Source organism: Simochromis diagramma, unplaced genomic scaffold (genome assembly GCF_900408965.1).
Source record: "Simochromis diagramma unplaced genomic scaffold, fSimDia1.1 OVJJ01000603.1, whole genome shotgun sequence".
In the NCBI taxonomy this organism is placed as follows: domain Eukaryota; kingdom Metazoa; phylum Chordata; class Actinopteri; order Cichliformes; family Cichlidae; genus Simochromis; species Simochromis diagramma.
This window is the reverse complement of record NW_024387414.1, coordinates 9,462,796-9,489,112: the sequence shown is the minus strand read 5'-3', so window position 1 is coordinate 9,489,112 and position 26,317 is coordinate 9,462,796. Positions and strand designations below refer to the sequence as shown.

Sequence of the window (26,317 nt, the reverse complement as noted above, 5' to 3'; positions counted from 1 at the left end):
AGCCTTGTTCCGCTTTTGTAATAGAATTCTTTACCGATTTTCTGAGGTAAAGTCTCGGAAAATTGCACCACTGTTCATTATTATTGAATTGTAACAATGCAATATGGAAACCCTTTGTGAAGTTAAATAAACTAGAAAAGAGAGAGAGAGAGAAACACTGGGGATGTTTAGGGTGTCTTGTGAGATATTTCATTACTTTTTTACTTTATCTAGACAAATAGAAATAACACATGTTGCCTAAACTAGAAAAGTCTGCACTATTGTCTGCTTAGATAAAACTGATACCTAAAACGCTTTGTATTATTTACAGTGTATCACAGCAATAGATGGCTGGACCTCTAATACTTTTTTTTTTTTAAATCTCGACCTTTGTTCGCTTCTGGCTCTTTGGCCAGAGGTCCATCCCAGAGTTAATGACGATGATGTTTCTATCTTTCTCTATTAGAGAGAGGGGCAGTCCCAGTAGGAACGGTTAGAGGGGTTTTTGGCAGGTCAATAGACCAGTGATTGATGCGCGCCTGGAGACCTACGTGACCATTACGCGTAATGCGTAATTGTATCAATTAACAAATGGATACATGCCCTTGTTTAACCAACGAGTAACAGAGTGAAAATATGCCTTAGAGGTGAAATCCGAAGAGCTATGCTAGAAAAAAAGACATTGGAAGCCGTGCTCCCCAGTCTAATTAAATATCCGTGCATGGGGGCGACGAGAATTGCATTTTAATTGAATGATGCTCACTTGAAAGATGGGTAAGGAATGATGCTGCCTCACAGTGAATGAAACTAGAAATAATTTTAAGCCTTATTAGATTAGGAGCTCAGCCATTACCAGTTGCCTCACTCTCTCCCATAAACATAAACAAGCTTTACCCTCTTTTCGTGTGTTGAGATGTTACCGATAGGTAAGAGATCTGTTTATTTCTCATCTACACTCGCCACTTTTGCGTTGGCAGTGACAGAGGTGATCGGTCTAACTGAGTCATATGATCTGCCCATTTCTGCTTGTCTAGAGAAGTGTAAGTTTCCCGCTGTCACGACTGATACCTTGAGCCAAATTTTCCAGTGCCTTTAATTTCCCTGGCTGATGAATGGCTTTGACTCCCCAGGAGACGCATCTGCGATTACGGGCTTTCTCTCCAAGGGGCGCTAAAGAGCCACGTGCTGGAAATTAAGATCTCCTGTTAGAGATTCTTCATAGAGATAAAATGGTCGGAGTTGTCACGGTCCAGGCTTTGAGAAATGCCGTTTTAAACACCCACGGGCAACAGTAAGTCTTAGAAACGATGCCTTTTGTTCACACAAGTGCCCGTTTCTTCTGAAAGGCCACTAAGCTACAGCAAAAACTTATTGGATAACAAACCATAGTCCGCTATTATTTCCCCTGTTAAAATCATATTTTGCAAAATTTTATTTTATAATTATTTACATCAAATTCAGCATCATCTCACAGGGTCACTTGTGTTCATTTCTTTCTCTTGAGTCAAAATTCACAGAAAAGGGAACTGAACGAGCAATTTAAAAAAACAAATACATATACAAAAAAGCCTAGAGAACTTCACAATATCATAACACCATTTCCATTACGTTCTTGACATAAACACAAAGAAGATCAACTGCAGAGGAAGAAGAAAAAGGAAATGGCCATTATGACAGTGTTTTATTATTTTTGATGAAACAGTGAGGTATGAATCAGATGAGTGAGCAATGCTTATAGATCCAGACAACCTGCTTTTACAGAGATATGTAAAACAGCCATATTTTCAGCTTTTTGACAGTACAATTTTTAGATGTTTTGAAATGTTTTATTAAATGTTAGAAGGTTACATTAGGTTAGGTTTTCCCAACTTCTACAGGCAGCCAAAAAGTTGTTGCTACTCCACCGCCATCATTTTTATGTATTTATTTTTAATCAGTCATCATCAGGGATAGAGGAAGCAATTAAAAAAGGATACAAGTTACTCTGTAGTAGAGCACAAGTCAGTGCAATCGTACTTGCAGATTCTTGTTTATATTCCTTACTCTAACCATATTTATATATATACTTTTATCATGATCAGAAAACTACAGATCTAAAAGAATACTTAAGCCTTATGTTTGTCTGGGAAAAAAAAAAAAACCTCCTGAATACCAGGTTTTATTTGTAGATAGTTTTAACTGGACACTTATAAGGATTTGACTAACAGATGTTATCAATTTGTAAAATGTATAATTTTTACCTCACTGCTGACGAATATCACAATGTATATAAGGAGAATGCACAATTTTAGCCTGTACAACCAGAATGAGAAGAATGAGCACATATGAGAACGTGCACAAGTTAAATGTAATTGCATGCCAGTGGTCATTGCGTTTCTACAAGGGCATGCATGATGGCCTTAGTGCATATGGACAGTCTCATGCATAATGCATGCCTAGTAGTCAGTGTAGATCTCATTGAATAAAGCCAAAATGAATGCTAATTGCAATGGCAGACTGGCCACAGTGCCCTTCCTTCTAAATTGTGTGACAACCAAATGTTGGGCCATTTCTTTATACTCTTCTGTCTGGATTACCTAGCAATCGCATGGTAACAAGAGTTTTTTAGCAGTTAAAATGCTGTTATAGTAACAGTGTTTCTATCATTTATCATCTGTCATTTCTTAGATTTCATTCTTTTTTCCATAAATATATTTTAAGGTGAAGTGTTAAACCTATACTAGGGATACAAAAGCAACTTCTTACATCAAAAACCCGTTTTTCTTCGGCTTCTTTGTAAGCTGTCTATATGTTCAGTCCCCTGTCCTTGTCCACAAGCACTGGGTTTAATTCAGACCCAGAATGATGGTGTTAAAATTAACATAATCTATTCTGGAGTACAGTCGTGAGGGTCAAGAAACAACAGAACCAATACTCCCAATATAGTACAGAACGAATAAAATGCTTACCGGGTTTATGCATCATGCAGGTATAGATGTTTTTGTCAACAAAACAACAACAACAACAACAACAAAAAACAAAGTCACTTCTTGAAACAGTCTGGCAGTTGCAATTTGTAGACATACCATTTGACCTGACTGGTCATATAACAGGACATTTAACTACTAGCAGACAAAGGCATTCATGCTCATTCACTCACGTTATTTAACAATAAGCAAGCCCAAAGCTCCATTATATCTTGTTCTGACAGATCCAAGTGGTTACTAATGAGACTGAGTAATACACGCATTCTCCATTAGAAGCATCACCGACTGGAAGAAAAAAAAAAACTCTAAAGGTTAAGTCAACACTCAATAGCTCCCAGCCCTCTTCTCCTACTTAATACATTTCCTATGCTGACTTAATGAACCACACAAAGCCTTTCTGGTTTCATCAGATGAGGAGAAGGATGGAGGAGGGGCTGGGGGCTGTAGTGGCGGAGGTAGAGGGGTGTATGAAATGGTAATAAGGGCAGACAGACAGAGAGATGGAGGAAGAACCCCGAGTTAAGCACAGGATGAAGCAGCACCTACCTGGAGGTGTGTGATCTCATTAAAGCCAAATTGGTATATGCCAATAAATCCAAGGCACTTGTGATCTGGAATTATTGCATACACACACATATAGTGCATACACACAAATGTACCCCATGAAAACCATTATTAATATTGCTAAATTACCCAAATGGATGGAAAAGTAATAAATATTGTAATGAGAAATAATAGACCCATGGAGGATATGGTCACAGCAGTGGTCGGTTAACACTAAAACAAACATCTCCAGGGTTGACGAGTAATTACAGTGTGCACAGGGAGTCATTAAAGCGTCATCAAACAGAGAAAGAACGGCATAGGGTGAGTGTAGCATTATGACAATTGTCTCAATAAATCAATCTGGTCTAGAGAAGAAAAGGATAATTGCATGTGATGACAGTACAACGTTGATTACTGCATAAGTAGTGCCACTCACTGTGGTATGGTACAGTTTGATTGGTACCTTGGGTTTAAAAACAAAATATATTTTGAAAGATTATAATTACACATATAGTTGTTTGGGGTTTTTTAAGAATTTAAATCTGTACATGAATGGACAAGCATAATTTGTGTTGCATTTGTACCACTGCCACGCTGATCGCTTGTATTCAGATGTTTAAGTCAAACAAAACCTCTGAAATTTTTTGTTGGGAGCCCTGTGTCTCAGAGGCCCCTGAGGCTCACGGGATGCAATATGTGAGTGAGTGAGTGAGAGAGAAGGAGTGTGTGGATATGCAGGCATGTGTGTTGTTTGTGTGTGCTGGCTGGCAGAGTCCCCTTGAGGCTCTACTGTAAAGCTATCATCAGTGGTGGTGTCAGGGATTTGTTGCTTGTCACTGAGTGAGAGAGGGAGTCCTGGCAGTAACTCTGGGAAATAACTGCTTATGGAGAGAGAGCCTTGTTACACAGTTTGTGTGAGTCTAGATGTGTGCAAGAGAGAGAGAGAGAGATAGGCAGAGAGCGAGGGAGAGAGAAGGACAGAGAATAAGTGGGAAATATTTGTATCTATTTTCTCCACGTGGTATCAGGAGGTCTATGTTTGAGTATACAAGCAGGCTGTAGGTCAGTCATATGGTGTATGTTTCCTCGTGTCAGCTTTTATGTGGAGGCCTTAGGCTCTTTGTCCATGTGAACTCTTGTTCGCAAGTGTTGTGTATCCATGTTGCTGCATGCTATGGCAACAATATGACATCTGTGCTTTCTTGTGTATTAACTTTGAAATTTGAAAATAGTCATGATCAAAAATGTCACTTCAGCCACTGATAATATGGAGTATTTCTATGCTAACACCTTGCTATCATGCCCATGTGCGTGTATGTGTGGTCTTCGTTGAGATGGGCGCTGACTTCTAACCGAACCTTCCCTCAAGGCAGAGGGCCAGCAGCAGCAAAGTGCTGCTGCCGGGTAAATACATGTATCGTCAAAAAAAGAAGAAAAGGAAAGAAAAAGAAACTCTTCAGGAATGATGAATGGAGGGCTCATTTTCTCATTGACAATCGTGTATTTCTAAAATCGCATGTTGGCGTGTGACCAGGAATCAAGGGCCCAAGGGCCATGAAATTCACTCAACTCATAAATGATCATGTCAGCGTTCAAATGTAGGAAGAAAAGGGAAGACAGGGTAAACTGCTGTTACATGGTTTCCATCTGACTGCAGCTGCTAAATCCACAGCAGCATTGTGGCCTATTGCTAGGGCCCACGGAGACTGAAAGACAGTTCCTATTACTGTCAGTCCAATTACCGGCCGCAGTACAGCCACTGCTGTCAGCGCTGGACCAGTCATGCTATGTGTTGGCATCTTTTCTCTCATGTATGGCCATACATCCTCAGCAGGGAATCTTGTCCAAATTGATTTCAACATTATTGTATTATCTTGTTGTTGAAGTAGCCAAACACATATAAATCATGGTCTGGGTTAGGATGCATTCAATGTAAACAATTAAAATTTGTGAAAAAAAAATATTACGATACAATAGCAAAATGGCTGCAATATATTCATTATGGTTTTATCTGTCCGTGCTGTAATCCATCACATATATACATATACAGACCTAGAAGTGGGGGAAGTGATGAAACGTGGTATAAATATTGAAACACTCCTCAGTACAAAGACAGAGCTCTTCGTTGAGTGTGTCTGCTGAGCTAGTGTTGCACCACATGGAGACTAAAAAGGCCCAGCCCCATCTGGTCCTGGTTCAGTCTGGTTTACTGCAAAATGGTGCCAATACAAATAGCTGAGCTTGATGTTTGTTTGCATAAATTGTTTTGAAAGGCTTCACCAAGAGTTTTTTGGGTGGATTACGGGAGGGGAAGTTGGGGAGCCAGCCATGGTGAAATAATCCTCACTGAGCTGACAGTTAGATTTGCTCTTCTTTAAGAATAAAAAAAATAAATAAAGATTGTTTTGGATTTTTCTTTTCTGTTCCTGGCAGCGAGTTAGGGCTGTGAACTTTTCAGTGGCTGTGCGTGCATAAAACGTGGGTGTATGGTGATGGAGAATGCTGAGCTGCTCTCTTTTCTCTCGTAACATAGCGGTGTCAATTTTGATAACATCAGTGTTGCATTTAACACATGTTCGTAGTTCAGCTGGAAGTTCAGAAGCCCAGTGGAATGCAGGGAAATGTCTCTCTTCCTATAAGCCTCCTCTTTGATTTTACTCCCATAGGTCAATGAAACACCAATAGAAGGGTTAAAGCCAAAGAGCAAAGCTGTGTAGTGAGGTGAATTAGTCTTGTATTACAGTGTACAGATAAACACTGATTGATATATGTGTGTGCGCGCGCGTGTGTGTGTTTTGATTGCCCCGCTTGCCAAAGACACATAGTAATCAGCTGGTTACCATAATCAAGTAGCCTTTGCTTTTGCTAGAGGTATATGAAAATCTGCCTGATTGATTTCATGCCCAGGTAAGTGTGCCAAGTCAGCACTAACTGGTACCAGATTGATTTTTGTGTGGGTTGCATGGATGCCCAAGTCACAACAAGAGCTAAGGTGGAAATCACAGTTTTACCAATGAAAGTTCAGTTGTTTGAGCCCTCTCTTCTTAAATCGCTGCTTAGTCAGTGGTTGACTCCCAACTAAATCCAGATGCAGCTAAAATATTTTTTTTTCCTGTAGCATTTGTCTTTGTCTTCAGCCACAGTGTGTCAGGCCGCAGAGCTAATGATGCGTATTATTGCATTTGTGGACAGAAATCTGAAATCTTTTGAATGTGGTCTTGACAAACAGTGTTTCAGAAACTCCCAGTGTGATGCAGTATAAATACAAAAACTTCTACAAGAACAATATAAGATGTTCTACCCATAACTGAGGATGTTTTTTTTTTTCCCTTGGTGAATTTATTGCATCTGAAAGTTACACAAAATATTCCATGTTTCAATCTTAAGGTTATAAGAAAGCAGAGAAAATCAAATCCTGTTTATATTTAGTGGAAAACATAAGTTCACACAACCAAAATCCAGTATCATCCAGTATGATGTTATGCTTTTTGCTTCCTACAGTTTCAGCCTCATCAGTTGGATTTGCATTCTCATGTGGTTATTCCGATTTGTTTTCTGTCCCAATTTAAGCTCTGTGAGCAGAAGAAAGGAAAAAGAATGGGGCACCCCCAGCTTGACTCCATTCAACTTAAAGCAGATGTTACATGCTTGCCAACATGAAACGAGTCTTTTAACTGTGGAGAAGATGAAATCATATACCTTTGATTAGCCTTTTTGCTGGTCAAGTAAAATAGTTTGTACATGGTTGCTGAATCCACCCTGACCTTGGCCTCATTGCAAATGCGTCATCAGATTACAGCAAACAAGGGGGAAAAACAGCTACTCATGTTTCTATTTTAAGATGTTGAGGCTAATTTCTGATTTGCTGATTGTCAAGCTTACTTTGGAGAAAGCAAGAAGATTGGATCTGATCTCCACAGACCCCCATTTCCTGGATGAACTTGAACATGTCTTAGCAGGAGCCAGTATCCTTGAAATATAACTTGGCTCCTTTTTATACTCCTTTTTATATCCTCTTACCCTGCTCAGTTCAAGATGTTTTACATTTTGAAGTTGGGATGTCCACATTGTAGACATGCCTTCTACTTATTTCAAGGCTATTTATTCTGAGGACGATAAGGAGTAAAATATGGAAAAGAAAGTGGTGCAGGAGGCAAAGGTGGGGCGACAAGGTATTCCTTTTAAATATATGGTGAATGAGGGTCCTTCAACAAGTGTTGTGTTTACATTGCTTGTGGGAAAACAAATCGGCTCCGGCTGTGTCTAAGGGGGCTGTAACACAGCTCTTTGGTAGGGAGCGCAGCTTAAATTCCAAGCAGCAGCAGCAGCAAGCACAGTAATGTCACCCCAAGGTGTTGAGAGTAAATATACAGTGCTACCTCTAGGCTAAATAGGGGAAAGAACACAGAGAGATTGAAGTGTACATCAGTGACAAAGTAGAGCAACAGCTTTACCTAGCAGCAGCAAAAGTGAGAATAAATAATTTGCAATATTATTTTGTCATTATGCTTTTTATTATAAAGTTCACACATTACAAAAGTAACGGAACCTCTTGCACTTGATCATACTGTCACCAGAACAAGGCATAGAAGCTATAAAACTGAAGAAAAAGGAACTTGAGCCAGGGTTGTCAAGCTGGGGGTCAGCTGGGTTCTTTAGCACTTTTCAATCATGTGGTGGTGAAACAAAAATTGTTCTGTTAACACCGTGGATGTACTGAATGAAGAAAATAATATCTAACATTGTCTTATGTATCAAAAATAATTTTCAACTACACAGTATTATACACATTTTAAAGAAATGATTAAATCCTTTGGTTGAAACACAGGGCAATGTCTATCATCAGGGCTTAACTTGGGCAAGTTACAAGTATTTTGTCAGAAGCCGGCCAACACACATTTTGCATTGAAACCTTTAAATTCTTATGCTATTTTAATTGGTTTCTCATAATAATCTGTTTCCTCATAATGAGATAATAAGAATGGCATTACAACTATACCTTTACTCTGGTTTGTAAAATGCAAATGCACTGGGGCTGATAACAGCACAGATTTTATACCTGGTTTTGCAGAAGCAGCTATGTGAGCTGAGAATGTTAAAGGGGTCATTGAAACTACCCACTTTACAATATGCCACATTGCCATTTGTGTGTCAAGCATGAGCCTTTTTATTGGCTCAAATTGGTGATGTTATTTTCATTAACACTTTTTTGTCTGTAGTGACTGTGTGTACATACCTGCAGTATGTACACTGTGTGGCTGTAGTACGTGCTTGACCTTTGCCAGTAGGACAGAAAATGCAGTGGAAGAGTGATACCACTGTGCGGTCTCTCTAATCTGCTCACTTAGCCCTGGCTTTGGGGCTCACTTCGCTCCACTTCATCTGAAGCTTTCACATCACTAACGGTATTTTCACATACTGCAGCTTGTCTGCATTGCCCTTTCCCCCCCCCATTCTCCTTCTTTCTCTCAATCACTCTTACTTTTGTCTTCTTTTTTCTTATCGGACCTTTAAGTCCTTGACTTTACTTCAACTATCTTGTCTAAGTGCAATCTTGGTAGGCGGTGTGGCAACCACTGTTATACTGTATATAACATTCTCATTCTCTCTTCAACTATCGTGTCTCTGTACTTAGTTTTAAAGTAGCATACACACAGGGGCACTACAGCAGTCCAGATGAAGTGCAAACCTTGACTCACAAAGAGGGGATATACGGAGTACAGTATACTTGGTCTCTCTCTCTGCTTACCTTTATCCCCATCTTTGTCAGCACTAATGTAATCCAGTTGATGGTAGACATATAGACTATCAATGAATTCTCAAAAGGCTAAAGTACTGCCTTTCAGTTATTGTACTCATCACTAGATGAATACAAAGAGTAATACAAAGAAGACAGAACAGCATCAGTGAGAACAATATTGAGTTTGTTATGTTCATTCTGAAGTAGTTTTGAAGTTTAATGGGTCTTTAAAGCATAATGGCAAGGAGAATAAATAATATGCCATTTAATTATTAACAGCTCCTTAACTCACCATTTGTGAATGCAAGAGTAATGTCTACTTATGTTGTAAGATATATGAGATTATGTGTATCTTTCCCTTATTATTTTCCAGTATTGTTGGAAGCTTGATATTAAACTTTCGTGGATTTTGTCCTGTGAGTTGACAAGATCAGACTTACAGATAAATAGACAACATGTGGAACTTTTATCATTATGGAGGGACTTCCACAAATGCTCATCAGATAATTATATAAAAATAAATAGATATGGTGATAAATAATATCACTAATTGTGCACATTTTCTATTTATACATTGAAACCAACAATTAAAATGGAGAGTTTTCTTCAGCATCTAAAATATAATTTTAAATATTCTGTTGGGCTTTCCTTTTAATAATATCAGCAAATTAACATGGAAAAATTTAGTAGGGTAAACTACAATACAATACAGGGTGTTGGTCCTACCGTATCTAAAAAAAACACAGTAATTTGCTGTATTTCTCTCCTACTCATCCTTGCCTCTGTCGTCTTCCTTCCAGCCCCATCCAGACTTTCCTCTTTTCTTTCTCCGTCGCACCTTCTCAAGCTGTCGACACGCTGGTTCGGAGGGTTTCCTTCAGGAAGGAGAGGTCCATGTTCCAACCACAGCCTGATAGAGGGAGCCCGATAACCCCTGAGACAAGTACTATACTGCCAGCTGACATGAAGCAGATGTCCTCCTGACCCCTTTCTCTTTGGGAACAGGACACCAAATGAAAATACAGGGGGTACTTGAATATCAGCAGCGCTATTGTGAGGGTGTGAACTTATTGTTGCACAAATTATGAGAATAACATAGAGTAAAGATGACTGAATCCATAAGTAATCAGAAAAACAAAAAAATATTGTTGCATGAGTAAACGTGTTCCAAAGTGTTCCTCGTAAAGAGTGGGCAGTTTAGACAAATTCAGCATCCCTGACTGTTAATGTCGCATGCAGTTTTTGTGTCATACAGAGACCTTAGGAAATTATGTAATGTACATCCCCAAGCCGGTCACACACATACAGGCCCACGCATGCACACTGGTCACCCACTTGGAGTGGAAGTTGGAGCTGAGCATGCACAGAGACCTTAGAGTGCTGTGACCTCATTACTATTCAGAACCAACGGTGAGAAGACAAGTAGCGCTGCTTTCCCAGTACAGCTCACCCCCCGTGCTAGTAAATGATGTGCACGAGAGTGTGGGTGTATAGGGTGGGCAGCAGCTTCCCCTGAACTCCACTCCTTGCCACTACTACACAGACACACACACATACTCACTTCCTCCTGGGAGATATGTGGGCCTCTGCTTTCTGTCAGGGTGTCTTCAGCTGCAGATCCCTGGGGCCTCTCACTTGGTGGGAATCTGGTCTTCTCACTCCACAGCCAACCTCCCCCTCCTCCTCCCTACAGATGAGAAGGAAAACAAGACCTGAGGAAAGCACTGCAGCTCGTCCTCTCCTATCGTCCCCTGTATTTTCTTTGCTATCTCAATACTTTGCCCTCGTCCCCTTCACTTCTTCTCTTTCGTCTGTGATCGATAACGTTAATTGGCTCACCGAGTCAGTGGTACATTGATTGTGGTCACTAATAAAAGGGCTATTGATTGGCACTTTGTTTAACACTGGCCCATGCAATGAGAGCTGCCCTCTAATGTTATCCTGACAGCAACCTTTTCCTGTTTGCCAGTCTTTTAATGTAATAAATTATGTCACTCAATTAAGGAGACTTTTTTTCTCTCGCATTTTTTTTGTGCCCTAACAGTATGAGGACAGTTTGTGGCTCCTGAAAAGCAGAGAGACAACGCGCCTGAGAGCTTGAGCAACAACTTGGCATCATGGGTATTAAACTTTGTCCTTTGTAATATAAAAGCCACAGATGGTTAACATACTCCTATACCGCTGGTACCTGAATTTCATTCTTGTATAACAAGTAGATAATAGAGTGAATTTTTATAAAGCAGGATTTTTTTACATTGCACTTTGTTTATTCAACAGCCGAGAGACATTAAAACAAAATGATGTATTGTGGTTTTAGAGATAGTTTTGTATCATTTCCTGTTATTATTGGAAAAACACAATGCATACCAGAAGAACGTCTGTTTTCTAAGCGCAGTACATTTTTGTACAGAAGGCATACTTGCACTGAATAAATGGGGGAAGTCAGGTATACCGCAAGAAAATCAGAGCAGGACTTTGGCCAAATTACAAATTAGCTCTTTTTATACAGTAGAACTAGTATTTACTGAAGGAGTTAAATAAACAAGATAAAACAGAACTGTAAGAAATAGTAACATACAAAAATGCAGAGTTGTCTAAAGTTTGAGGCCACACTTTAAAATCTGTCCTATTTTTGGAAATATTTGGACAAAGATCAATAAAACTTACAACACGCAAGATTAAGAAGAAATATTTCTGATAAATTTCGGATGATACTTTATAGCCATGCAGGCAAATTAAAAAAAAGCTGTGACATTATGTAAACTTTTTTCTCCAAAAGAGTAGTTGAATACTCTGAAGCAGCATTCAGATGGCATTTTTATCTACTAAACAAACGCTGACTCAAGTAATTGAAAAGAAAGAAACACCACATCATAACAATATACATCAAAATTCAAATTCAGAACAGACACACATTTGGCTAACTACGGTATAAACTCTAGTTATTCACATCATAGTGGCATAAAAAAAAAAAATCTCTATACAAGAAGATTCATAAAGGCAGCGAAGGACACCACAGTGTATCAAACTCACAGTGAAACTAGAATGACACCAAATCTACTCCACCTGCCCCAAAAAGAAGAAGCACTCCATTCTGCAAACACTTTCTAAACCCTTTATTCTGTATCTTTGTGGAGGCATATGTTTTTCTATCTTTTGTTGCCTAAATTTACTACATATTGTGTATAATTCTTAGTACATTAACTGACTGAAATGTTGCAACCAAGAAGAATATTGTTCTACATTTGCTTATCCAGATCCTTTAGAATTTTACAAGGTGATTTTCACCTTAAACTTTTAGGAGAAATGCTCTCCTCCTGTTGGGACATGCAGATTGACAGGAAACAACCTACACAATATTCTCAACATGAACTCAATACCCAGTTTTATTGCAATTAGCTGCATGTGGTTCTTTACAGAGCCTGAGAGCGTTAGTGAGTCAAAGGCAGGTCTCCTGAGTAAGAAGATGAAAACTGGAAATGGGGTGTAAGTACCTCCATGAGAGATTTAATTATCGCCATTAAATATTCAATGATCAATAGAATTTGTTTTAGCCGATCAATAGGTTGCAAGGCCTGAGAAGGACAATGTGCATAAGTTACTATTTGCATTTCAAAGCAGCTTGTGTCACATGGCCCCATTGGAAATCCATACCATTTTGTTAGGCAGTATTTCATATTTAGCTGCTTTATCCCCTTATCACTGACTGCTATTGATTCCCTTCCCTTTATTTACTGCCTGCAAACTGCCTTAGGTTTAAAATGTCAAAATGTTTTTAGGGAATCTGATATACCTCCATCAACCTTCCTCATCTCATATCTAGCTCTGTATTTTGCTCCCCCTCCGTCTCTCTTTTTAATTCCCCTGCTGCTCTTTCCTCTCTCTTCCTACTTCGCTCTCACTACTCCTCAGTAGAGTTGAAAATTAAACCTTGTCATCTTCCCACCCACTGTACAGATCTCTGCTCATTCGGGTGTGAATCTGCACATTATTCAAATAAATATCTCAGAAGTGTCAGGGGAATACTCTGAGCCACTTCAAAGACTCTCCCCCACCCCCCAGCTCTTTCAATGTTGCTTGTTCCCGCTGGAGTCCTATTTTGTTTACCTGAACTGGCTTTAATGGCTTGTTTTTCCCAGTGCCTATCAGTAGTTCAAGAGCAACATTTAGCCAAGTTCAAGTGCATGCATGTTCAGAACTCGCCTAAGCTTTGATTGTTCTGCAACACTGAGCGTCATGTAATTTATTTTTGGCCCCAAACATTGTTATTCATTGACTTCCTTGCACTGTTTCACCTGTTTTTTTCTCCTTTTTTAAATTCTATGTTTCCCCTTTCTTTGCTTTCTTTGTGACTCTTACTGCAGAGGAAAACAACAGTTTGCTTGGCTTTTCTTCTCCCCAACCAGGTAGTTTCACCTGGTGGTGTATTGTTTAAAATTGTCTAGAAGGCACAAGGTATGACAATACAGGCCGCAAAGAATTAAATAGAGTTCACTGGAGGCCAAGCATACAAAACACCCCTCGCAGGATGATGCCTTAAACTGCTTTGTTAAAATATACTGACTTCTATCTATTACTAGCTATAAAACACTGGTTAAAATATAGGTTTTTGTTGTTGCGCTACATAGGACATTATTTCTATCTCTGAGCAGGCCTATCTATCACAGCAACCCTCAACCAGGAGACCGCAGAGGTCAGGGAGTTAACCTTCAGAGACCTGAGGGCAGCATGAAGCACCATCAGTGCCATCAGGATACATGGCCTCAGCACTGCTGCGCAGCTGGGGGAAGGAAAATCTGGATGAAGTGAATGGATGTGTACGTGCGCAAGTATTTGCTTCACATCTGTAGGTGCCTCTGTGCATCTGTCTTGCTTGTGTAAATAACAGGGTCATGAATGATGGTAAAGTTGCTTGTAATAACCTCAAAGGCAGAAAGAGACATGCTGATTGGAGTATAATGTATGAGTATGTAAAAAAAAAAACTTTTCACTGATATGAGCTGCCACTATGTGATTTATAACCTTTTGGAATTGCTTCAAATCTTCTTAAAACATAAAAGACATATGGATATGAATATAAAAACACATATCTTGAAATATTATAAGTTTCCCAGTGAAATCCCTTCATTTGTAAATGCCTGCAGGACTAAAACCAAACGTTTGTTCGCTATTTTACAGCAGAAATTCAGCTTCAGCTTATCATTTGTTGAGAAACCACCATGAAAATGATAGGTAATCCTAGCATACCATAAAAATGCTGAACTTTTTTCACTATAGTTATTCACCAATTGGGTAATTATGCAACCTGAGTTTTTCTATCTTTTGTTGTTTATGTTGTTGTTGTTACTGAAATTATGGGAAAAATTACGCCGAGGACTAATGTTTTCTTCCATTGAGTTTAGGGCCTGCAGTCAAAGGTTCCTGTTGAGGTAACACTTCAGCGCATGTGCGACATTTGCCATTTGCGTGGGAGGAGTGAAAAGTGGCGGTGACAGCAACAGTAGGTCGCAAATTTATTCGTCATAAAACATCCCCCTGTTTTAAAATTTACATCCACTGCTATTAATGGAGCTATTTACAATGGTGCCTCACCAATAAAACTCAGCTAATTGCTGGCTACAGTGCCAGGTGTTTGAACCAAGCTTGCTAGCTTTAGCATTAGGTAGACCTCAGCAGACTGTAGATACTGAACAGGGAGAAAAAGGGAGCCACTGGAGTTTGCTTTGTTTGTTTTTAGTCTTCGTAATCTATTTATCCACTCTTATCGGTTCTCTTTTTGGTTTAGGTATCTTATTCCATCTCTTTAAATTTTACTGATCTGGACAACCACTCCTCCAAAATGCAGGCCTTCAATTTGATTATACATGGTGAAAGACATCACTCACCACTGGCCCGGAGACTTCAGCTTGTATGTTTAAATTGCTCCCAGCAGAATCCTTAATCCGGGCGGAAATCAATACGGCTTTTACTGTCACATCGGAGGGGCGGGGACCATGTATTGATGTTCAGATGTCATTTCGAGGGTGGTGGATTTGATGTTTTAGTCCTCTCCTCAGCGTGGAGATGGCACGATAGATCAACTGATGGTGTCTAGCTTTCTCCAGGGTTTTACTGGAGCTCGGGGTTTGGAGTGAAATGTGCAGTTAAATCAAAACGTGCTGAGATTACAAAGAAAACCAGAGGAAAGGGTTTACGGAAAGATTCAATTGATTTTTTGAACGGTTTGAATTAAAATCTGATATCTTAATTGGGTTATTGTAACTGTAAGCCCCTCGCCTTAGCAGGATAGAAACTGCTGTCTTAATTGACTGGTTCTGCGAAATTATGTTTTCTTTCTATAGTGTTTCTTTAAAAATACTTTGAAATTATGGAGATGTTTGGAGAATGCGTGACATTTTTGATGTCAGGTGATGGGCAATTCTTAATTTGGACTTTTAGGCACCCATTTCTTATTGATACAACCTATGTATACCAAATTTTTCCAGTGACATACTTAAAATTTATTGTCACAAATATTCAGTGGTAATCAGTACACACTTTGTCTCAAGTGTGTGTATAGAGATACATTGTCTAAACTTTAAGTTCCTAACAGTCTGTATGTTATCATTGCCGTGTAATGAACGGAATGACGAAGGAGATCCCCTGGACCATTGTGCTGGAAACAGATGCTGACTGTAGTTTGGTCAAATTCAAAAACTCTTAACTTTTAATCTAGGTTATCAAAACCTCATTCTCTGTCATTCCTCCACAGCAGATTCTGATCAGAGTTGCCAAAAAAAGTATGACATAAAACATGTGTTTGAAACAATCACTGTCACTTCACAAGTGACATTGAGGCTGTTTTTTCTTCATTATCAGCAGATTCAGCCTTTTATTATTTTTGAACAGTTTAATGCATTACTGCTTAACCCAGTGTTGAAACACAGACATCTTGCTTCCATTAAATCTGTTATCCAAATTATTAGCTTTGTGAGTAACCAGTATTGATTATTTTTTCTTACCCTTCTGTACCTGCTTCATCAAACACACTAGATAATGAGATTGCTCTTTTGTTTTATTTCACACCACATCAACTCCCCTTCAGTCTTTCTCTTGCATTCATATTTATAGATTTATCTTTTTCCCTAACTGTCAGTCTCCATCGCTCTCTGTCCCTATCCTACAGTTTCTCTCCAAGGAGTCTTGCCTCCTCTCTGACAGCTTGTGGGCCCTAGAGTCACATTTCAGGCCTGGCTGCTACTTAAAGGCCCATAATCTGCTTGGCGAATGGCTACAGTGTGGCGGCCTGAACGGAAGCAAATTATTCGCTTTAAGGACTCCTGCTGCTGTGGGACCCGGGGCTAGTGGCTGGTGCCGTTAACGTTAACACACACACACACAGTGTGTAAGCCATCATTATTTATTTAGCCCGTTAAGTGTTTAAAGTGGAAAGGGTCCGTCGGGACGTAGCATGGTTGATGAAATTATTCCACATATATATGGTTAAACCCTTCAGGGAGAGAGAAACATAGAAACATCGGGAGATGGAAAATGAAGACTTCCTTCCATTTCAGACGCAAGGTCAGATCATAGGAGTGTTCAGGGCTGACATGGTGATATTACAGAACTCACAACATGGGAGGAATTCCCTGTGATCTATGAACAGTGTAGGTTTCCTGAGACTGTATATGTCGATCAAACATAAATAATAACAATAATAATAATAATAATTTGATAGACTGTAACCAGTTGGCAGTTACACATTTAGGCTTTACAACTGATTTTCATTCTTTAGAAAAGTCTCCTCCAAAGATAAATATCAGTATCTTCCAATATTTGCTGTCACAGTGCGCTCCGATTGATCTTTAAGCATGTGTGCTGTGTGTCTTCATCCAGGCACATATGCTTGATCACTGTAATTGACAGAGGGGACATCATATTTGTTTTCGCTATGTATTTGTGGAATAAGGAGTCCCAACATAAATAAGTAATCATTGCATGGTGGCCCTCCATGCATGTTGGGCCAGTAGCACTTGCCCTCCAGTAATGACACCATTAGGTTACCGGACTGAAGTAAGCAGTTGAGAGTTTACCTCTGGGAATCTATTCTCTGTTTCCATCCTGCCGTACCTAATCGTGACATTTACTGGAGGGTTTACACCTCTATTTGCAGCACTGGTGTAACAGCAGCAACAGAAATGCGACCTTTTCCTTTTTTTCTTTGCTCGCTGCAGTAATCGCAGAACAAATGGAAGAAACACAGTTTTGTACAGTGATAAACATGCCATACAATTAACCGATGCCAATGCTTATTGACCCCCCCCTCAACCCCCTCCAGACAATTGAAAGCTGCTAATACAATGAGAATTTTGGTAAATGTTGGGAAAATGAGCATTTTTCATAATAATAAAGATAACACTCTGTAAGAACAACCACTTAAATATTATTAACTACAGTGATGGAAAGTAGAGACAGATACGGGGATGAAAGGGAGGGGTTGGTGGTTGAACAGATTGAATGGCTAATGAAATGGGTACCTCCAGGCCTGAATAAATTCTCTGGTCTGGCGATCCCCCAGGATGCTGGCCTCCTAGGGAGATTAATGACCACTGGGCCATAGTATAATGAAGTAGTTTGCCTTGGCAATGTGCTTGTGAATTCATCACGGTGTCCACAAGTGGGCTGGCCAAGCACAACATCTATATAAATCCCCCTCACTCTTCTCTCCCGCTGGTGCTGATTTATGGTTCCACCACCCCCAAATGGTTTGCCCCCTCTCACCAGACCCCGCCCTGGCTGACCATCACTATCCTACTGAAATCCAGGTCACTGCACTGATGGGGAAGAAATGGGAGGCTAATCAGATAATGGGAGGTGAAAATGGGCGAGAGTGAGTTGGAATCTCCAATTTCTCAAGCTCTGCCCATCTCAGCTTTTCATTCTCTTTCACCTGCACACACATCTTGTTGATCCTTTGATCCTTTCTATTTTTGATGTCTCTAAAGATACTAGTTTACATCATATTTTACTGGTAGTGCATGTAAGCTGTCTGTATCCTGTGAAGCGATTTAAATATTTTAGGTCATTTTAGAATTATTCCTTTGGTATTCGGTAACCTACATTGATAGTTCATGCATTTAATAATCTTTATTTCTTTAGACTGGGTTTTATTTTGTCAGAATATAATGGGAAGCTGGTCATTTGTGCAAGAACAAATGTGGACAAAAAGTTGATAACAGAGAGACATGGTCAGTTGCTGGCAGTGATGCTGTTGCTGTTCATGAAGGTTTTGCGGATTGGAAGGTGGCACTTGATAATGTCTATATCACTGCATTAGTCTCTGCCCCTGATTGGAATGATGGTCTCAGTGATTAAAAATTGGTATTATTTTGGGAATATTGGGAATATGTACAAAACAGTTGGCAACAATTCCAGTGGCGACTGTGGCTCAGGGGGTTGGGAAGCGCTTCTGTAACCGGAAGGTCACCGGTTTGATCCCCGGGCTCTCTGTCCTGGTCGTTGTGTCCTTGGGCAAGACACTTTACCCTACTGGTGTTGGCCAGAGGGGCCGATGGCACGATATGGCAGCCTTGCTTCTGTCAGTCTGCCCCAGGGCAGCTGTGGCTACAACCGTAGCTTGCCTCCACCAGTGTGTGAATGCGAGAGTGAATGAATAGTTGCATTGTAAAGCGCTTTGGGTGCCTTGAAAAGCGCTATAAATCCAATCCATTATTATAGTTCCCATTCTTTGAACTTTGTTTTTTAACTGAAATTAGAAATGAAAAACATGTTTTTATTTATTTATTTATTTACTTTATTTGTAGGCTAACTTTATGTGGACGCCCTTGCTTGATCAAGTTATTTAGACCTTAGTACTGCAGAAGCTTCATAGTTCCTTTCCAACTGATATGACAGTCTAAATCATGGGGCAGAAGTCCTTCTACATTAGATTCTGTTATGATAAATGAAGCAAATGTAGGACTTTACTCCTGCATTCTTTTTGAAGGCCATCAGATGGCGATAGTTGTGGTCGCAGAAAACTTCCAGTGTTATAGAAATCTATGGGAAAATTGCTTTCAGCCTTGAACTCTGTAAACATTTTACTGATTAATTCATGAGCTCAGTCACCCATTTTGGGTCATCCTGAAAAAAACTTAAAATCAAGATTTACAAAATCTATTTTGTAAATGTGCCGAACCATGTTTTAAAATGGAGGATTACCTGTGGTAAGAAATTGTACTAGTTGATCTGTTGTATCAAACTGCTCATTAGCTAACAACTTATCAGTCTCAAGTGCAGTTTCACAGTCGGAGCCACACCTTACATCTGATTTTTATGCAAGCAGGATGGCGAGTGTGAAATGCTCATGTTGAAGTTTCAAGTAGGACTTCTGAAGCAAACAGGTGATGTCACTGTTACTAAATGTCCATCCTTTACATTTTTTTAGTGCTAGTGGCAGGGGGCTGCATCTATGACCCAAAGGTTTACTGGTGTTGGACATTAATGAAATAGAATGAGGTATTTGGTTTTAGGGCTGTGCGATATGACCAAAATCTCATATCCCGATATAAGAATTCTATCGTCCCGATAACGATATAAATCACACAAATGTAACATTTTCTGTAAATTCTGTGAATCTCGGGCAGCTCGTCTTGCGGGAAGTGTTTCCAGCTGCGCGTCATGTAGCTGGAGTCGAGTGTTTTAACAGATGCATGAAACGATACATTTTTAGACATAAGTTGTTACAGCTGCCGTTTTCTTTGTGAGTATTTATTACACGGCGTGCTGCGGGGAAAAGCCTGTTCTAAGGTTTGAGTCTAAGGTTTATTTTTTAGCACCTGGCGGCTCTTTTTTAAATTTTCATCCGTAAATAATCTGCTCTTTCACGTGATTCAGTTTATTTTGAAAAGTCTCAACAGGATCTTGAGCTTTATTGTGAAAGGTTTATGTGGAACATAAACAAGCGGACACGCAATGGTGTTACCGTTGTTGTTGCTAATGACAACGCCTAAAAACAGGCGCTTGTCCGTCTGTAGTGTGGTTATATTAAATGTAAGAGAAAGAGAGAACTTTAAGAAATTAATATAGCCACTACAGTGACCATCAAAACGATGAAAAAATATTGCCGTAAACAGTTTATTTTGCGACACCACGAAACAAACGATAGCGTAAAATGAAACGATAGACGTTTTTATATCGTCGTCCGATATATATCGTTATATCGAACAGCCCTATTTGGTTTTCTCCACCTACATTATTGATCAAATTTTAATAAAACTTGCAACCATTGATCATTATGTGGTCGTCACCCAACTTTCTTTTGTACTTTACACATTTTTATGAATTGTCATGAGTCGGATGTGCTACTGTATCATTTATGTTCTGGTTCCAAATGTGGAAATATTAGCTCATAACAATTTATATGCCTGACATCCCTTTCTCTCACAGCAGTGAGCGTCACGCTTCAGTTCACCTCATTGTTGCCAAGTTAGTGACTGTGTCACAAGATTGAGCATTTCTAGCAAGAAAAGAAAAAAACCCATGAACCTCATTTGAAGGGTGACATCTGTCTTTTCACCTGTACCATTCAGAAAGGCAACTTCTATGTAGACCAAGGCTAAGAGCTGTAAAGTCAGAGACCTTGTTTTCCTTCCCTTCCATTCTCTTTAAGTGATAAATTAACAAATTCTATTCTCCAACTCACCTGCAGGAGCCAATGTTCCTATTTTCTTTTGTATATGTTTCTTGTAGATGAATGTAATACAGTTTATGTTCATGTTTTAATTTGCACAAAATTAACACAAAAAGGAATGAAATTTGGATTTAAATTGGAGTTTGCATGTTCTCCCCGTGTTTGTGTAGGTTCTCTCTCGGTACTCTGGCTTCCTCCCACAGTCCAAAGACATGCAGTTAGTAAGGTTAGGTTAATTGGTGATTCTTAATTGCCCATAGGTGTGGCTGTGAGAGCAGATGGTTGTCTGTCTCTCTGACGACCCTGATAGCCCTGTGGCAGATCAGCCTGTCCAGGGTCTACCCTACCTGTAAACCTAAGGTAGTTGGGATAGCCCCCCTTGCGGCCCTGATAAGGATATGTGGGAGATGATTGCAGTTCTGTGAAGGAGGCGGCTGTGCAGCAGTGCAAGTTACTGATAAAGTAAATGACAACAACTGGAAGATTTACTCTTGTCCTAATAATGGAAGCTTAAAAATGAGGCATATATTAAAACTTTATATAACCACACTCTCATTGTAGCATGTGATGAATGCTGTGTACACCTAATTGTTAATAAATGTTGCATATCTCCAGTGAGTAGCTCAGCCTTTAATGCATTCTCACCAAAAGACAGGCCTGTGCCCCCTATTGCTGAGACATTGCCAGTCTGTTAATGGGTGAGGACTGATGAGCCCCAGTGTTGCACAACTCTGCTCGTCTCATAAACCCTGTCTATTTGATAACCGGTGCTCCATATGGAATAGTGGCAAAGAGATTAAAGAAGAACAATAAAGCACATTCAGGGATATTTAGATTAAAATGCATTTAATTGGATTCTCGCATAACACAGTTGAGATGCATACTCCTAGAGCTGTTCTTCCTGCATGTGCCCTGTACTAAAGCTAAACGATATTGCTGTCATGGTGTTTGTAGCATAACCTGTTAAAGATTATTAATGAGTGCAATAAATCCAAATAGTATAATAGGAAGTTATGAAAAAGGAAATGTCAGACTTAAGTCTAATGAGTATTTAGTTTGTTTGCCAGGAAGAATTGTCACCCTGTGCCATTGTGTGCTTAGTAATTGTCAAAGGCTTTACATCTCCCTTCTTTCTCCGAAAAGCTTATCTTAATCTACACTGTCTTATTTTTCTTGGAAAGAGATGGATGAGTCAAGTGATTGTACAGTTGACACCATCTTGTGTGTGTGTGTATATCTGTGTATATATATGTAGTAAATGAATATTGGCTTTAATTTTTAATTAGCTGAAAAGGTCAAAGACTTCAGTAGCCATCTGAAGGTTATTCTCCATTTACTTTTTTGCTTTATTTCTCTTTTCTTTTACCTTTTCTCTTTGGGTAGACAACCTTTTAATCAGATTTTGACTTTGGTGCCAAGAAGTTGTGCATGTGTGCCTTGTAGAAGATCAGTGATTCAAAGCTAGGATGATTCCTTTTGATTGTCTGTCTTAAAAAACAAAACAAAACCCAGATTTGTGTTTGTGAGTACTTGAGATTGTGTGCTCATGTTTGTTTGGGATTGGAACTGTAATTTATTTTTGAGGGTTACAACCCTGGACCTCTATCCTACACCTGCTTCATCTGTCCTGCATGAGACAGCTTTGTGTAGTCTCTTGGGGGCTTCGATGTAGCAGAGTTGCCTTCTATTACCCATATGTGTTAGTCTTTGTGTGGAAAATCAGACCTTTTGCTTGTGTGTGTGTGTGTATGTGCGTGTTAACGTAGGCATGTGTGTGTCTGTGCTAGTATTGATCCCCCCCTCCTTTCTTATAATGAAGTGGAACTACAGCTCCATTATGAGCTGCTCTGCCATTGGCTGGAGGTAATATGAAATTAGCTAGCGTGCCGTGAGCCTGTCAGTATTGATTTCACTACCCAGATTACTTGTTACAAAAGAATAGAGCTGTCTGTGGCATAATTGAACAAGTTAACTCCTTGTCTCATAAAATATAGGCCTGTATTGATTGTTACAGGGGAGGGCTCTGTGATATGTAGAGAGAAAGTAAGTTGTATGGGTGTTAACTGTGAAGAGGTGCTGATGCTTTCTTTTCTTTTCTTTCCGCCAGTGTCACCATGACACGTGGATCAAGGGATTTCTTGCTGAGTTGCAAGATGGCAAACAGCAAATGAGTTGTGTTTCATCGGCTTCACATTACAACACACATTTCTCTTTTCCTCCCTCTGTCATTTTTCATTTCATTTACCCCAAGATTTGCCCGAGTCTGTTTTTCAATTTATTAAAATGTGTAAAAGGTGCCAGAGCTTGACATTGTCAGAGCAAATTTACATTGCGTTTTCGTGAGTGACCTCTTTGTATGTAGAGCAGCCAATGCTTGAGTTGTGATGAGGAATGATGATGGTGGCCTCTATCTTTTTTTTTTTTTTTAAATCTTTCTTTTCTTTTCTTTTTTGGTCTGCTGATGAAGTGGAGCATGCTAGCCCTGTCTAATCACACTTGGCAGAATTGTGCCATGGAAAGTAAGGTGTTTAACAAGCATCCTCGTCCATTAATTAAGGCCCTTCTTGAGAAAAACTGGGAGAAAGTGTGTTTAATAATTTACATGAGTTAAAGTCAGCATAGAGAAGGGAAGATAGTGTGCTTCTCTTAGCAGTATACATGGGGGAGCCCAACCGGATGGATACATCAAATCTTCTATGCACACACACACTACTCCATAACTGCAGTGTAATGAGCCTTTAGCCTGTTAACCCTAGCCACCTACCCAGCCAGCAAGGTTTTTTATGAAGCCTCTGTTTAGGGCATAGTCTACACGCTTATCTTGGGTAATTAGAAAATAGGACCCAGTCAACAATAAAAATGGATAGTTTATTCTAATTGTCTAATGAAACTAAGGTATGGCCCAAAAGAGGAGGTGATAAATTATTTTGTGTGTGAATGATGCTGTTGTTCCTAAAACAGGCGTGGAAGGTACAGGGTCCCCCCCCCCCAACAGGGTGAGGGGTTAATGAAATGCTCTTCCACGTGCTGATTTCCTGCACTCCACTGCTGAGTGATAAGTAGCTAACCAACGAAGCCTGTAATTACAATCTTACAGAAACCGGCCTGATCTGTATATAAATCTCACCATCCAATTACAAGATGTAATAATTCTGCACTCAGGCTGGTAATGAGGTCTAATACTAGTGCATGTGATAATCCCCTCTGGATGCGGGCTTGATCAGATGTTGGCTTTGTAATTAGACTGGCAGAAAATCATTATTTCGTGTTCAGAAAAAAAATGAGGTTGGTGGGAAGTTAATTTTCTTCCCATTCTCTGAAGCGTAGACAAGAATTTAATGATTTAATCATGATTGTTAGCTATTTTGCAATCAATTTGTAATGATTGTGTCGCAACAGAGGCTTTCAGGGAGAGGGGCCTGAAAAGATTGAAGGTGTCATTGATATGGCATGCCTCTGTCAATAGATCTATACACTGTAGCGCTGATACCGTGGAGGAATGAATGCATAATTATACGTGTGCGTGCATGTAAATGGATGTCTGCATGCTTGTATTTTAGTTTTTTACGTTGTTTGCACATTTGTATGTATGTCAAGGCCAACCTTATGGATCCAGTAACAGCTAGCCAAAAGTGTTTGATAAGCCTGTGCTAAAGATCATTACCCTTTTGTTTTAAAGTAACCTGTAGATTTGGCCACAAAAATAAGTTTTTATTTACTTAACATAGTTTTTGGTTTAGCAGATTAAACTTTTTGAATAAACAGAAGGCCATTGTGAATAGATGAGGGATCAGAAAGTCGGTTTGAGCTCAGTTAGTGACACAAACATTTTTTTTTTTATAAATAGCTATACCAAAGGATTATGTCCCTTTTTCATATTTTCTCTGAATGAAAACGATGTTTGTGAAGAGAAAAGTTATCAGTGTTGAGAATGAACATATTGAGATAAACTTGTATTTCTGGATCAAGAAAAGATTGCAACATATAAATGCTGAAAATAGGACTGACGCACTGAATAAAAATTGTAGCTGGTTGTTTATTTTTTGTGTTTGCTTTGTCTGTACATGTCTCAACAACATTCGATCTGATAGAGGGCCCTGACATTTTAAAAACTGCACAAAATAATACCCTGATATATATATTTTTGTAATTGACAGAATGGCAGCAGGTGACACTGTCTCTCCTTTATTAGGAATCATTAACTTTGCCGGAATAGTTTAAATATTTTAATGTATGGTTTTATCAAATTTAAATTTGCTAATTTCTCATGTTATTTAGACAGCTTGCAGACCGTTAAAAACTACTTGTACAGTAACTGTATAGTTCCAGACCTCAGATGTCAGTTCACATGTTTCAGCCACGAGTTGAATGCAGTTCTTCAAAGGTTAACACTGTATTAGCAGCATCTGCTACTGTAACTCTATGCAGTGTTTGATTGGAATACTGCCTGTTTGATCATCTGAAGCTACTTAGTTTACCGGAGCATTCACTATGCAGTAGATTTAGGCAGCCCTGTGGGTTTGCACTTGGCTCATCTCTCCCCTAATCTCCTGGCGATTGCCGTTGAATACTTTATTGATAGGGAATTGACTCCACTCCTCCAAGCCGATTTTTTTATAATTGATACTGTTTGAAGTTACTCCCGGTGGACCAAGCGTTCAAAGGCTGGTTGCTGTTTTGATCAATTATATTAAAGTGAAAAAAGAAAAAAAAAACAAAACTGGATTGCATCAATACTGCGTTCATCTGTAACCTGTTTGGGAAAAAAAGCTGTGTTATGCATGTCTACAGGAGAACCTAAGTGTAATAATGACTGTGATTAAGGAAATGATTAACGGAGCATGGATTAAGATTTGGACTGAGACTACGACTATATATGTATCACTATTTTTTTTAAAGGATAAAAGAGATGTCCATATTCATGTCATGAGCATACTAAAGTTTGGGTGCACAGGTTTTCATTTGCCCACTGAATTTTTATTTATTTTATTTTTGTAAAATACTATCTGGCTATTGTCAGTCAAATGACATGTGAATACCATTTTTTCCCCATTGAAATGTGTGCAGCGCAAGTTGATATTTCAATCAGTTTTCCAGCCATAGCACAACAGATTGTGTTGATTAGTATTACATTATAAACACACTGGCACTGATAAACACACTGATATTGATATTTATTAAATAAGATATACTCTTGTCTTTAGTGAAAGTTAAATGGTGCTTGACATTATTTAAAGGTTTAGTTATTACATTATTAGAGTCCATTCAAATATAGCAATCGGAAACAGTTTCTTTGTATGTCCTCCTGCAGTTGCTGTTTTTTTTTTTTTTTTGGGGGGGGGGTTATAAAAAAACCAAAAAAAAACCTATTAAGTGTCAAGGTACTGTCTTTTGAAATATGTATCAACATTGCTC

The 26,317-nt window shown here is 39.2% G+C and overlaps 1 long non-coding RNA gene across 1 annotated transcript; it reads right to left on the bottom strand.

Annotated features, from left to right (window-relative positions):
- Positions 1-8,231: 8,231 nt before the first annotated feature.
- Positions 8,232-15,362, bottom strand: LOC120721123. The gene is made up of 3 exons (XR_005693116.1): positions 15,117-15,362; positions 10,793-10,918; positions 8,232-10,224 (listed from the first exon to the last, which is right to left on the bottom strand). It is a non-coding gene; the product is annotated as an uncharacterized LOC120721123 (long non-coding RNA).
- Positions 15,363-26,317: the final 10,955 nt, after the last annotated feature.